The sequence below is a fragment of the Ziziphus jujuba genome, chromosome 2 (assembly GCF_031755915.1).
Source record: "Ziziphus jujuba cultivar Dongzao chromosome 2, ASM3175591v1".
Classification (NCBI taxonomy): Eukaryota; Viridiplantae; Streptophyta; class Magnoliopsida; order Rosales; family Rhamnaceae; genus Ziziphus; species Ziziphus jujuba.
The window spans coordinates 19,250,737-19,260,113 of NC_083380.1; the positions used below are offsets into that span (position 1 = coordinate 19,250,737).

Sequence of the window (9,377 nt, forward strand, 5' to 3'; positions counted from 1 at the left end):
ATCCGGGCGAGTTCCCTCGGTCGGGCCGGGAGAAAAGGGAAACTCCGAGGGTGAACGGCGCGGGGAAAGAGAGGAAAAAAAAAAAAAAAAAAAGGGGTGCAACACGAGGACTTCCCAGGAGGTCACCCATCCTAGTACTACTCTCGCCCAAGCACGCTTAACTTCGGAGTTCTGATGGGATCCGGTGCATTAGTGCTGGTATGATCGCACCCGACATGGTGATGCTAAAGAATGGATATAAGGAAAAGAAGCAGCGCAGCAGGTCCGCATGCGTTCGGCGCGATCCGGGCAGCGGCATCGATGCACCGGCCCACCGAGCGAGTTCCCTCGGTCGGGCCGGGAGAAAAGGGAAACTCGGAGGGTGAAAGGCGCGGGGAAAGAGAGGAAAAAAAAAAAAAAAAAAAGGGTGCAACACGAGGACTTCCCAGGAGGTCACCCATCCTAGTACTACTCTCGCCCAAGCACGCTTAACTTCGGAGTTCTGATGGGATCCGGTGCATTAGTGCTGGTATGATCGCACCCGACATGGTGATGCTAAAGAATGGATATAAGGAAAAGAAGCAGCGCAGCAGGTCCACATGCGTTCGGCGCGATCCGGGCGAGTTCCCTCGGTCGGGCCGGGAGAAAAGGGAAACTCCGAGGGTGAAAGGCGCGGGGAAAGAGAGGAAAAAAAAAAAAAAAAAAGGGTGCAACACGAGGACTTCCCAGGAGGTCACCCATCCTAGTACTACTCTCGCCCAAGCACGCTTAACTTCGGAGTTCTGATGGGATCCGGTGCATTAGTGCTGGTATGATCGCACCCGACATGGTGATGCTAAAGAATGGATATAAGGAAAAGAAGCAGCGCAGCAGGTCCGCATGCGTTCGGCGCGATCCGGGCGAGTTCCCTCGGTCGGGCCGGGAGAAAAGGGAAACTCCGAGGGTGAAAGGCGCGGGGAAAGAGAGGAAAAAAAAAAAAAAAAAAGGGGTGCAACACGAGGAATTCCCAGGAGGTCACCCATCCTAGTACTACTCTCGCCCAAGCACGCTTAACTTCGGAGTTCTGATGGGATCCGGTGCATTAGTGCTGTTATGATCGCACCCGACATGGTGATGCTAAAGAATGGATATAAGGAAAAGAAGCAGCGCAGCAGGTCCGCATGCGTTCGGCGCGATCCGGGCGAGTTCCCTCGGTCGGGCCGGGAGAAAAGGGAAACTCCGAGGGTGAACGGCGCGGGGAAAGAGAGGAAAAAAAAAAAAAAAAAAGGGGTGCAACACGAGGACTTCCCAGGAGGTCACCCATCCTAGTACTACTCTCGCCCAAGCACGCTTAACTTCGGAGTTCTGATGGGATCCGGTGCATTAGTGCTGGTATGATCGCACCCGACATGGTGATGCTAAAGAATGGATATAAGGAAAAGAAGCAGCGCAGCAGGTCCGCATGCGTTCGGCGCGATCCGGGCAGCGGCATCGATGCACCGGCCCACCGAGCGAGTTCCCTCGGTCGGGCCGGGAGAAAAGGGAAACTCCGAGGGTGAAAGGCGCGGGGAAAGAGAGGAAAAAAAAAAAAAAAAAAAAAGGGTGCAACACGAGGACTTCCCAGGAGGTCACCCATCCTAGTACTACTCTCGCCCAAGCACGCTTAACTTCGGAGTTCTGATGGGATCCGGTGCATAAGTGCAGGTATGATCGCACCCGACATGGTGATGCTAAAGAATGGATATAAGGAAAAGAAGCAGCGCAGCAGGTCCGCATGCGTTCGGCGCGATCCGGGCGAGTTCCCTCGGTCGGGCCGGGAGAAAAGGGAAACTCCGAGGGTGAAAGGCGCGGGGAAAGAGAGGAAAAAAAAAAAAAAAAAAGGGGTGCAACACGAGGAATTCCCAGGAGGTCACCCATCCTAGTACTACTCTCGCCCAAGCACGCTTAACTTCGGAGTTCTGATGGGATCCGGTGCATTAGTGCTGTTATGATCGCACCCGACATGGTGATGCTAAAGAATGGATATAAGGAAAAGAAGCAGCGCAGCAGGTCCGCATGCGTTCGGCGCGATCCGGGCGAGTTCCCTCGGTCGGGCCGGGAGAAAAGGGAAACTCCGAGGGTGAACGGCGCGGGGAAAGAGAGGAAAAAAAAAAAAAAAAAAGGGGTGCAACACGAGGACTTCCCAGGAGGTCACCCATCCTAGTACTACTCTCGCCCAAGCACGCTTAACTTCGGAGTTCTGATGGGATCCGGTGCATTAGTGCTGGTATGATCGCACCCGACATGGTGATGCTAAAGAATGGATATAAGGAAAAGAAGCAGCGCAGCAGGTTCGCATGCGTTCGGCGCGATCCGGGCGAGTTCCCTCAGTCGGGCCGGGAGAAAAGGGAAACTCCGAGGGTGAAAGGCGCGGGGAAAGAGAGGAAAAAAAAAAAAAAAAAAAGGGGTGCAACACGAGGACTTCCCAGGAGGTCACCCATCCTAGTACTACTCTCGCCCAAGCACGCTTAACTTCGGAGTTCTGATGGGATCCGGTGCATTAGTGCTGGTATGATCGCACCCGACATGGTGATGCTAAAGAATGGATATAAGGAAAAGAAGCAGCGCAGCAGGTCCGCATGCGTTCGGCGCGATCCGGGCAGCGGCATCGATGCACCGGCCCACCGAGCGAGTTCCCTCGGTCGGGCCGGGAGAAAAGGGAAACTCCGAGGGTGAAAGGCGCGGGGAAAGAGAGGAAAAAAAAAAAAAAAAAAAAAGGGTGCAACACGAGGACTTCCCAGGAGGTCACCCATCCTAGTACTACTCTCGCCCAAGCACGCTTAACTTCGGAGTTCTGATGGGATCCGGTGCATTAGTGCTGGTATGATCACACCCGACATGGTGATGCTAAAGAATGGATATAAGGAAAAGAAGCAGCGCAGCAGGTCCGCATGCGTTCGGCGCGATCCGGGCGAGTTCCCTCGGTCGGGCCGGGAGAAAAGGGAAACTCCGAGGGTGAACGGCGCGGGGAAAGAGAGGAAAAAAAAAAAAAAAAAAAGGGGTGCAACACGAGGACTTCCCAGGAGGTCACCCATCCTAGTACTACTCTCGCCCAAGCACGCTTAACTTCGGAGTTCTGATGGGATCCAGTGCATTAGTGCTGGTATGATCGCACCCGACATGGTGATGCTAAAGAATGGATATAAGGAAAAGAAGCAGCGCAGCAGGTCCGCATGCGTTCGGCGCGATCCGGGCGAGTTCCCTCGGTCGGGCCGGGAGAAAAGGGAAACTCCGAGGGTGAAAGGCGCGGGGAAAGAGAGGAAAAAAAAAAAAAAAAGGGGTGCAACACGAGGACTTCCCAGGAGGTCACCCATCCTAGTACTACTCTCGCCCAAGCACGCTTAACTTCGGAGTTCTGATGGGATCCGGTGCATTAGTGCTGGTATGATCGCACCAGACATGGTGATGCTAAAGAATGGATATAAGGAAAAGAAGCAGCGCAGCAGGTCCGCATGCGTTCGGCGCGATCCGGGCAGCGGCATCGATGCACCGGCCCACCGAGCGAGTTCCCTCGGTCGGGCCGGGAGAAAAGGGAAACTCCGAGGGTGAAAGGCGCGGGGAAAGAGAGGAAAAAAAAAAAAAAAAAAAAGGGTGCAACACGAGGACTTCACAGGAGGTCACCCATCCTAGTACTACTCTCGCCCAAGCACGCTTAACTTCGGAGTTCTGATGGGATCCGGTGCATTAGTGCTGGTATGATCGCACCCGACATGGTGATGCTAAAGAATGGATATAAGGAAAAGAAGCAGCGCAGCAGGTCCGCATGCGTTCGGCGCGATCGGGGCGAGTTCCCTCGGTCGGGCCGGGAGAAAAGGGAAACTCCGAGGGTGAACGGCGCGGGGAAAGAGAGGAAAAAAAAAAAAAAAAAAAGGGGTGCAACACGAGGACTTCCCAGGAGGTCACCCATCCTAGTACTACTCTCGCCCAAGCACGCTTAACTTCGGAGTTCTGATGGGATCCGGTGCATTAGTGCTGGTATGATCGCACCCGACATGGTGATGCTAAAGAATGGATATAAGGAAAAGAAGCAGCGCAGCAGGTCCGCATGCGTTCGGCGCGATCCGGGCAGCGGCATCGATGCACCGGCCCACCGAGCGAGTTCCCTCGGTCGGGCCGGGAGAAAAGGGAAACTCCGAGGGTGAAAGGCGCGGGGAAAGAGAGGAAAAAAAAAAAAAAAAAAAGGGTGCAACACGAGGACTTCCCAGGAGGTCACCCATCCTAGTACTACTCTCGCCCAAGCACGCTTAACTTCGGAGTTCTGATGGGATCCGGTGCATTAGTGCTGGTATGATCGCACCCGACATGGTGATGCTAAAGAATGGATATAAGGAAAAGAAGCAGCGCAGCAGGTCCGCATGCGTTCGGCGCGATCCGGGCGAGTTCCCTCGGTCGGGCCGGGAGAAAAGGGAAACTCCGAGGGTGAAAGGCGCGGGGAAAGAGCGGAAAAAAAAAAAAAAAAAAAGGGTGCAACACGAGGACTTCCCAGGAGGTCACCCATCCTAGTACTACTCTCGCCCAAGCACGCTTAACTTCGGAGTTCTGATGGGATCCGGTGCATTAGTGCTGGTATGATCGCACCCGACATGGTGATGCTAAAGAATGGATATAAGGAAAAGAAGCAGCGCAGCAGGTCCGCATGCGTTCGGCGCGATCCGGGCGAGTTCCCTCGGTCGGGCCGGGAGAAAAGGGAAACTCCGAGGGTGAAAGGCGCGGGGAAAGAGAGGAAAAAAAAAAAAAAAAAAGGGGTGCAACACGAGGAATTCCCTAGGAGGTCACCCATCCTAGTACTACTCTCGCCCAAGCACGCTTAACTTCGGAGTTCTGATGGGATCCGGTGCATTAGTGCTGTTATGATCGCACCCGACATGGTGATGCTAAAGAATGGATATAAGGAAAAGAAGCAGCGCAGCAGGTCCGCATGCGTTCGGCGCGATCCGGGCGAGTTCCCTCGGTCGGGCCGGGAGAAAAGGGAAACTCCGAGGGTGAACGGCGCGGGGAAAGAGAGGAAAAAAAAAAAAAAAAAAAGGGGTGCAACACGAGGACTTCCCAGGAGGTCACCCATCCTAGTACTACTCTCGCCCAAGCACGCTTAACTTCGGAGTTCTGATGGGATCCGGTGCATTAGTGCTGGTATGATCGCACCCGACATGGTGATGCTAAAGAATGGATATAAGGAAAAGAAGCAGCGCAGCAGGTCCGCATGCGTTCGGCGCGATCCGGGCAGCGGCATCGATGCACCGGCCCACCGAGCGAGTTCCCTCGGTCGGGCCGGGAGAAAAGGGAAACTCCGAGGGTGAAAGGCGCGGGGAAAGAGAGGAAAAAAAAAAAAAAAAAAAGGGTGCAACACGAGGACTTCCCAGGAGGTCACCCATCCTAGTACTACTCTCGCCCAAGCGCGCTTAACTTCGGAGTTCTGATGGGATCCGGTGCATTAGTGCTGGTATGATCGCACCCGACATGGTGATGCTAAAGAATGGATATAAGGAAAAGAAGCAGCGCAGCAGGTTCGCATGCGTTCGGCGCGATCCGGGCGAGTTCCCTCAGTCGGGCCGGGAGAAAAGGGAAACTCCGAGGGTGAAAGGCGCGGGGAAAGAGAGGAAAAAAAAAAAAAAAAAAGGGGTGCAACACGAGGACTTTCCAGGAGGTCACCCATCCTAGTACTACTCTCGCCCAAGCACGCTTAACTTCGGAGTTCTGATGGGATCCGGTGCATTAGTGCTGGTATGATCGCACCCGACATGGTGATGCTAAAGAATGGATATAAGGAAAAGAAGCAGCGCAGCAGGTCCGCATGCGTTCGGCGCGATCCGGGCAGCGGCATCGATGCACCGGCCCACCGAGCGAGTTCCCTCGGTCGGGCCGGGAGAAAAGGGAAACTCCGAGGGTGAAAGGCGCGGGGAAAGAGAGGAAAAAAAAAAAAAAAAAAAAAGGGTGCAACACGAGGACTTCCCAGGAGGTCACCCATCCTAGTACTACTCTCGCCCAAGCACGCTTAACTTCGGAGTTCTGATGGGATCCGGTGCATTAGTGCTGGTATGATCACACCCGACATGGTGATGCTAAAGAATGGATATAAGGAAAAGAAGCAGCGCAGCAGGTCCGCATGCGTTCGGCGCGATCCGGGCGAGTTCCCTCGGTCGGGCCGGGAGAAAAGGGAAACTCCGAGGGTGAACGGCGCGGGGAAAGAGAGGAAAAAAAAAAAAAAAAAAGGGGTGCAACACGAGGACTTCCCAGGAGGTCACCCATCCTAGTACTACTCTCGCCCAAGCACGCTTAACTTCGGAGTTCTGATGGGATCCGGTGCATTAGTGCTGGTATGATCGCACCCGACATGGTGATGCTAAAGAATGGATATAAGGAAAAGAAGCAGCGCAGCAGGTCCGCATGCGTTCGGCGCGATCCGGGCGAGTTCCCTCGGTCGGGCCGGGAGAAAAGGGAAACTCCGAGGGTGAAAGGCGCGGGGAAAGAGAGGAAAAAAAAAAAAAAAAGGGGTGCAACACGAGGACTTCCCAGGAGGTCACCCATCCTAGTACTACTCTCGCCCAAGCACGCTTAACTTCGGAGTTCTGATGGGATCCGGTGCATTAGTGCTGGTATGATCGCACCAGACATGGTGATGCTAAAGAATGGATATAAGGAAAAGAAGCAGCGCAGCAGGTCCGCATGCGTTCGGCGCGATCCGGGCAGCGGCATCGATGCACCGGCCCACCGAGCGAGTTCCCTCGGTCGGGCCGGGAGAAAAGGGAAACTCCGAGGGTGAAAGGCGCGGGGAAAGAGAGGAAAAAAAAAAAAAAAAAAAAAGGGTGCAACACGAGGACTTCCCAGGAGGTCACCCATCCTAGTACTACTCTCGCCCAAGCACGCTTAACTTCGGAGTTCTGATGGGATCCGGTGCATTAGTGCTGGTATGATCGCACCCGACATGGTGATGCTAAAGAATGGATATAAGGAAAAGAAGCAGCGCAGCAGGTCCGCATGCGTTCGGCGCGATCCGGGCGAGTTCCCTCGGTCGGGCCGGGAGAAAAGGGAAACTCCGAGGGTGAACGGCGCGGGGAAAGAGAGGAAAAAAAAAAAAAAAAAAAGGGGTGCAACACGAGGACTTCCCAGGAGGTCACCCATCCTAGTACTACTCTCGCCCAAGCACGCTTAACTTCGGAGTTCTGATGGGATCCGGTGCATTAGTGCTGGTATGATCGCACCCGACATGGTGATGCTAAAGAATGGATATAAGGAAAAGAAGCAGCGCAGCAGGTCCGCATGCGTTCGGCGCGATCCGGGCAGCGGCATCGATGCACCGGCCCACCGAGCGAGTTCCCTCGGTCGGGCCGGGAGAAAAGGGAAACTCCGAGGGTGAAAGGCGCGGGGAAAGAGAGGAAAAAAAAAAAAAAAAAGGGTGCAACACGAGGACTTCCCAGGAGGTCACCCATCCTAGTACTACTCTCGCCCAAGCACGCTTAACTTCGGAGTTCTGATGGGATCCGGTGCATTAGTGCTGGTATGATCGCACCCGACATGGTGATGCTAAAGAATGGATATAAGGAAAAGAAGCAGCGCAGCAGGTCCGCATGCGTTCGGCGCGATCCGGGCGAGTTCCCTCGGTCGGGCCGGGAGAAAAGGGAAACTCCGAGGGTGAAAGGCGCGGGGAAAGAGAGGAAAAAAAAAAAAAAAAAAAGGGTGCAACACGAGGACTTCCCAGGAGGTCACCAATCCTAGTACTACTCTCGCCCAAGCACGCTTAACTTCGGAGTTCTGATGGGATCCGGTGCATTAGTGCTGGTATGATCGCACCCGACATGGTGATGCTAAAGAATGGATATAAGGAAAAGAAGCAGCGCAGCAGGTCCGCATGCGTTCGGCGCGATCCGGGCGAGTTCCCTCGGTCGGGCCGGGAGAAAAGGGAAACTCCGAGGGTGAAAGGCGCGGGGAAAGAGAGGAAAAAAAAAAAAAAAAAAGGGGTGCAACACGAGGAATTCCCAGGAGGTCACCCATCCTAGTACTACTCTCGCCCAAGCACGCTTAACTTCGGAGTTCTGATGGGATCCGGTGCATTAGTGCTGTTATGATCGCACCCGACATGGTGATGCTAAAGAATGGATATAAGGAAAAGAAGCAGCGCAGCAGGTCCGCATGCGTTCGGCGAGATCCGGGCAGCGGCATCGATGCACCGGCCCACCGAGCGAGTTCCCTCGGTCGGGCCGGGAGAAAAGGGAAACTCCGAGGGTGAAAGGCGCGGGGAAAGAGAGGAAAAAAAAAAAAAAAAAAATGGTGCAACACGAGGACTTCCCAGGAGGTCACCCATCCTAGTACTACTCTCGCCCAAGCACGCTTAACTTCGGAGTTCTGATGGGATCCGGTGCATTAGTGCTGGTATGATCGCACCCGACATGGTGATGCTAAAGAATGGATATAAGGAAAAGAAGCAGCGCAGCAGGTCCGCATGCGTTCGGCGCGATCCGGGCGAGTTCCCTCGGTCGGGCCGGGAGAAAAGGGAAACTCCGAGGGTGAAAGGCGCGGGGAAAGAGAGGAAAAAAAAAAAAAAAAAGGGGTGCAACACGAGGAATTCCCAGGAGGTCACCCATCCTAGTACTACTCTCGCCCAAGCACGCTTAACTTCGGAGTTCTGATGGGATCCGGTGCATTAGTGCTGTTATGGTCGCACCCGACATGGTGATGCTAAAGAATGGATATAAGGAAAAGAAGCAGCGCAGCAGGTCCGCATGCGTTCGGCGAGATCCGGGCAGCGGCATCGATGCACCGGCCCACCGAGCGAGTTCCCTCGGTCGGGCCGGGAGAAAAGGGAAACTCCGAGGGTGAAAGGCGCGGGGAAAGAGAGGAAAAAAAAAAAAAAAAAAAGGGTGCAACACGAGGACTTCCCAGGAGGTCACCCATCCTAGTACTACTCTCGCCCAAGCACGCTTAACTTCGGAGTTCTGATGGGATCCGGTGCATTAGTGCTGGTATGATCGCACCCGACATGGTGATGCTAAAGAATGGATATAAGGAAAAGAAGCAGCGCAGCAGGTCCGCATGCGTTCGGCGCGATCCGGGCGAGTTCCCTCGGTCGGGCCGGGAGAAAAGGGAAACTCCGAGGGTGAAAGGCGCGGGGAAAGAGAGGAAAAAAAAAAAAAAAAAAAGGGTGCAACACGAGGACTTCCCAGGAGGTCACCAATCCTAGTACTACTCTCGCCCAAGCACGCTTAACTTCGGAGTTCTGATGGGATCCGGTGCATTAGTGCTGGTATGATCGCACCCGACATGGTGATGCTAAAGAATGGATATAAGGAAAAGAAGCAGCGCAGCAGGTCCGCATGCGTTCGGCGCGATCCGGGCGAGTTCCCTCGGTCGGGCCGGGAGAAAAGGGAAACTCCGAGGGTGAAAGG

The 9,377-nt window shown here is 54.4% G+C and overlaps 32 non-coding genes across 32 annotated transcripts; all 32 read right to left on the reverse strand.

Moving 5' to 3' along the window:
* Positions 1-93: 93 nt before the first annotated feature.
* Positions 94-212, reverse strand: LOC132801819 (5S ribosomal RNA). Its single transcript, XR_009636940.1, has one exon. It is a non-coding gene; the product is annotated as a 5S ribosomal RNA (ribosomal RNA).
* Positions 213-403: 191 nt separating this feature from the next.
* LOC132801004 (5S ribosomal RNA) lies at positions 404-522 on the reverse strand. The gene has a single exon (XR_009636120.1). It is a non-coding gene; the product is annotated as a 5S ribosomal RNA (ribosomal RNA).
* A 161-nt stretch (positions 523-683) lies between these two features.
* Positions 684-802, reverse strand: LOC132801005 (5S ribosomal RNA). The gene has a single exon (XR_009636121.1). It is a non-coding gene; the product is annotated as a 5S ribosomal RNA (ribosomal RNA).
* A 162-nt stretch (positions 803-964) lies between these two features.
* On the reverse strand, positions 965-1,083 carry LOC132801876 (5S ribosomal RNA). Its single transcript, XR_009636997.1, has one exon. It is a non-coding gene; the product is annotated as a 5S ribosomal RNA (ribosomal RNA).
* Positions 1,084-1,245: 162 nt separating this feature from the next.
* On the reverse strand, positions 1,246-1,364 carry LOC132801830 (5S ribosomal RNA). The gene has a single exon (XR_009636951.1). It is a non-coding gene; the product is annotated as a 5S ribosomal RNA (ribosomal RNA).
* Positions 1,365-1,557: 193 nt separating this feature from the next.
* LOC132801479 (5S ribosomal RNA) lies at positions 1,558-1,676 on the reverse strand. Its single transcript, XR_009636595.1, has one exon. It is a non-coding gene; the product is annotated as a 5S ribosomal RNA (ribosomal RNA).
* A 162-nt stretch (positions 1,677-1,838) lies between these two features.
* On the reverse strand, positions 1,839-1,957 carry LOC132801877 (5S ribosomal RNA). Its single transcript, XR_009636998.1, has one exon. It is a non-coding gene; the product is annotated as a 5S ribosomal RNA (ribosomal RNA).
* A 162-nt stretch (positions 1,958-2,119) lies between these two features.
* Positions 2,120-2,238, reverse strand: LOC132801841 (5S ribosomal RNA). Its single transcript, XR_009636962.1, has one exon. It is a non-coding gene; the product is annotated as a 5S ribosomal RNA (ribosomal RNA).
* A 163-nt stretch (positions 2,239-2,401) lies between these two features.
* Positions 2,402-2,520, reverse strand: LOC132801852 (5S ribosomal RNA). Its single transcript, XR_009636973.1, has one exon. It is a non-coding gene; the product is annotated as a 5S ribosomal RNA (ribosomal RNA).
* A 193-nt stretch (positions 2,521-2,713) lies between these two features.
* On the reverse strand, positions 2,714-2,832 carry LOC132801383 (5S ribosomal RNA). Its single transcript, XR_009636499.1, has one exon. It is a non-coding gene; the product is annotated as a 5S ribosomal RNA (ribosomal RNA).
* Positions 2,833-2,995: 163 nt separating this feature from the next.
* On the reverse strand, positions 2,996-3,114 carry LOC132801429 (5S ribosomal RNA). Its single transcript, XR_009636545.1, has one exon. It is a non-coding gene; the product is annotated as a 5S ribosomal RNA (ribosomal RNA).
* A 160-nt stretch (positions 3,115-3,274) lies between these two features.
* Positions 3,275-3,393, reverse strand: LOC132801485 (5S ribosomal RNA). Its single transcript, XR_009636601.1, has one exon. It is a non-coding gene; the product is annotated as a 5S ribosomal RNA (ribosomal RNA).
* Positions 3,394-3,585: 192 nt separating this feature from the next.
* LOC132801521 (5S ribosomal RNA) lies at positions 3,586-3,704 on the reverse strand. Its single transcript, XR_009636637.1, has one exon. It is a non-coding gene; the product is annotated as a 5S ribosomal RNA (ribosomal RNA).
* Positions 3,705-3,867: 163 nt separating this feature from the next.
* On the reverse strand, positions 3,868-3,986 carry LOC132801863 (5S ribosomal RNA). Its single transcript, XR_009636984.1, has one exon. It is a non-coding gene; the product is annotated as a 5S ribosomal RNA (ribosomal RNA).
* A 191-nt stretch (positions 3,987-4,177) lies between these two features.
* LOC132801007 (5S ribosomal RNA) lies at positions 4,178-4,296 on the reverse strand. Its single transcript, XR_009636123.1, has one exon. It is a non-coding gene; the product is annotated as a 5S ribosomal RNA (ribosomal RNA).
* A 162-nt stretch (positions 4,297-4,458) lies between these two features.
* Positions 4,459-4,577, reverse strand: LOC132801008 (5S ribosomal RNA). Its single transcript, XR_009636124.1, has one exon. It is a non-coding gene; the product is annotated as a 5S ribosomal RNA (ribosomal RNA).
* A 162-nt stretch (positions 4,578-4,739) lies between these two features.
* On the reverse strand, positions 4,740-4,859 carry LOC132802406 (5S ribosomal RNA). The gene has a single exon (XR_009637530.1). It is a non-coding gene; the product is annotated as a 5S ribosomal RNA (ribosomal RNA).
* Positions 4,860-5,022: 163 nt separating this feature from the next.
* Positions 5,023-5,141, reverse strand: LOC132801874 (5S ribosomal RNA). Its single transcript, XR_009636995.1, has one exon. It is a non-coding gene; the product is annotated as a 5S ribosomal RNA (ribosomal RNA).
* Positions 5,142-5,332: 191 nt separating this feature from the next.
* Positions 5,333-5,451, reverse strand: LOC132801742 (5S ribosomal RNA). Its single transcript, XR_009636862.1, has one exon. It is a non-coding gene; the product is annotated as a 5S ribosomal RNA (ribosomal RNA).
* Positions 5,452-5,613: 162 nt separating this feature from the next.
* LOC132801699 (5S ribosomal RNA) lies at positions 5,614-5,732 on the reverse strand. The gene has a single exon (XR_009636819.1). It is a non-coding gene; the product is annotated as a 5S ribosomal RNA (ribosomal RNA).
* Positions 5,733-5,925: 193 nt separating this feature from the next.
* LOC132801385 (5S ribosomal RNA) lies at positions 5,926-6,044 on the reverse strand. Its single transcript, XR_009636501.1, has one exon. It is a non-coding gene; the product is annotated as a 5S ribosomal RNA (ribosomal RNA).
* Positions 6,045-6,206: 162 nt separating this feature from the next.
* LOC132801885 (5S ribosomal RNA) lies at positions 6,207-6,325 on the reverse strand. The gene has a single exon (XR_009637006.1). It is a non-coding gene; the product is annotated as a 5S ribosomal RNA (ribosomal RNA).
* A 160-nt stretch (positions 6,326-6,485) lies between these two features.
* LOC132801486 (5S ribosomal RNA) lies at positions 6,486-6,604 on the reverse strand. Its single transcript, XR_009636602.1, has one exon. It is a non-coding gene; the product is annotated as a 5S ribosomal RNA (ribosomal RNA).
* Positions 6,605-6,797: 193 nt separating this feature from the next.
* Positions 6,798-6,916, reverse strand: LOC132801009 (5S ribosomal RNA). Its single transcript, XR_009636125.1, has one exon. It is a non-coding gene; the product is annotated as a 5S ribosomal RNA (ribosomal RNA).
* Positions 6,917-7,079: 163 nt separating this feature from the next.
* Positions 7,080-7,198, reverse strand: LOC132801897 (5S ribosomal RNA). Its single transcript, XR_009637018.1, has one exon. It is a non-coding gene; the product is annotated as a 5S ribosomal RNA (ribosomal RNA).
* Positions 7,199-7,387: 189 nt separating this feature from the next.
* On the reverse strand, positions 7,388-7,506 carry LOC132801010 (5S ribosomal RNA). Its single transcript, XR_009636126.1, has one exon. It is a non-coding gene; the product is annotated as a 5S ribosomal RNA (ribosomal RNA).
* A 162-nt stretch (positions 7,507-7,668) lies between these two features.
* LOC132801973 (5S ribosomal RNA) lies at positions 7,669-7,787 on the reverse strand. Its single transcript, XR_009637094.1, has one exon. It is a non-coding gene; the product is annotated as a 5S ribosomal RNA (ribosomal RNA).
* A 162-nt stretch (positions 7,788-7,949) lies between these two features.
* LOC132801878 (5S ribosomal RNA) lies at positions 7,950-8,068 on the reverse strand. The gene has a single exon (XR_009636999.1). It is a non-coding gene; the product is annotated as a 5S ribosomal RNA (ribosomal RNA).
* A 191-nt stretch (positions 8,069-8,259) lies between these two features.
* LOC132801709 (5S ribosomal RNA) lies at positions 8,260-8,378 on the reverse strand. Its single transcript, XR_009636829.1, has one exon. It is a non-coding gene; the product is annotated as a 5S ribosomal RNA (ribosomal RNA).
* Positions 8,379-8,539: 161 nt separating this feature from the next.
* On the reverse strand, positions 8,540-8,658 carry LOC132801804 (5S ribosomal RNA). Its single transcript, XR_009636925.1, has one exon. It is a non-coding gene; the product is annotated as a 5S ribosomal RNA (ribosomal RNA).
* Positions 8,659-8,849: 191 nt separating this feature from the next.
* LOC132801011 (5S ribosomal RNA) lies at positions 8,850-8,968 on the reverse strand. Its single transcript, XR_009636127.1, has one exon. It is a non-coding gene; the product is annotated as a 5S ribosomal RNA (ribosomal RNA).
* Positions 8,969-9,130: 162 nt separating this feature from the next.
* Positions 9,131-9,249, reverse strand: LOC132801974 (5S ribosomal RNA). The gene has a single exon (XR_009637095.1). It is a non-coding gene; the product is annotated as a 5S ribosomal RNA (ribosomal RNA).
* Between the last annotated feature and the right edge of the window lie 128 nt (positions 9,250-9,377).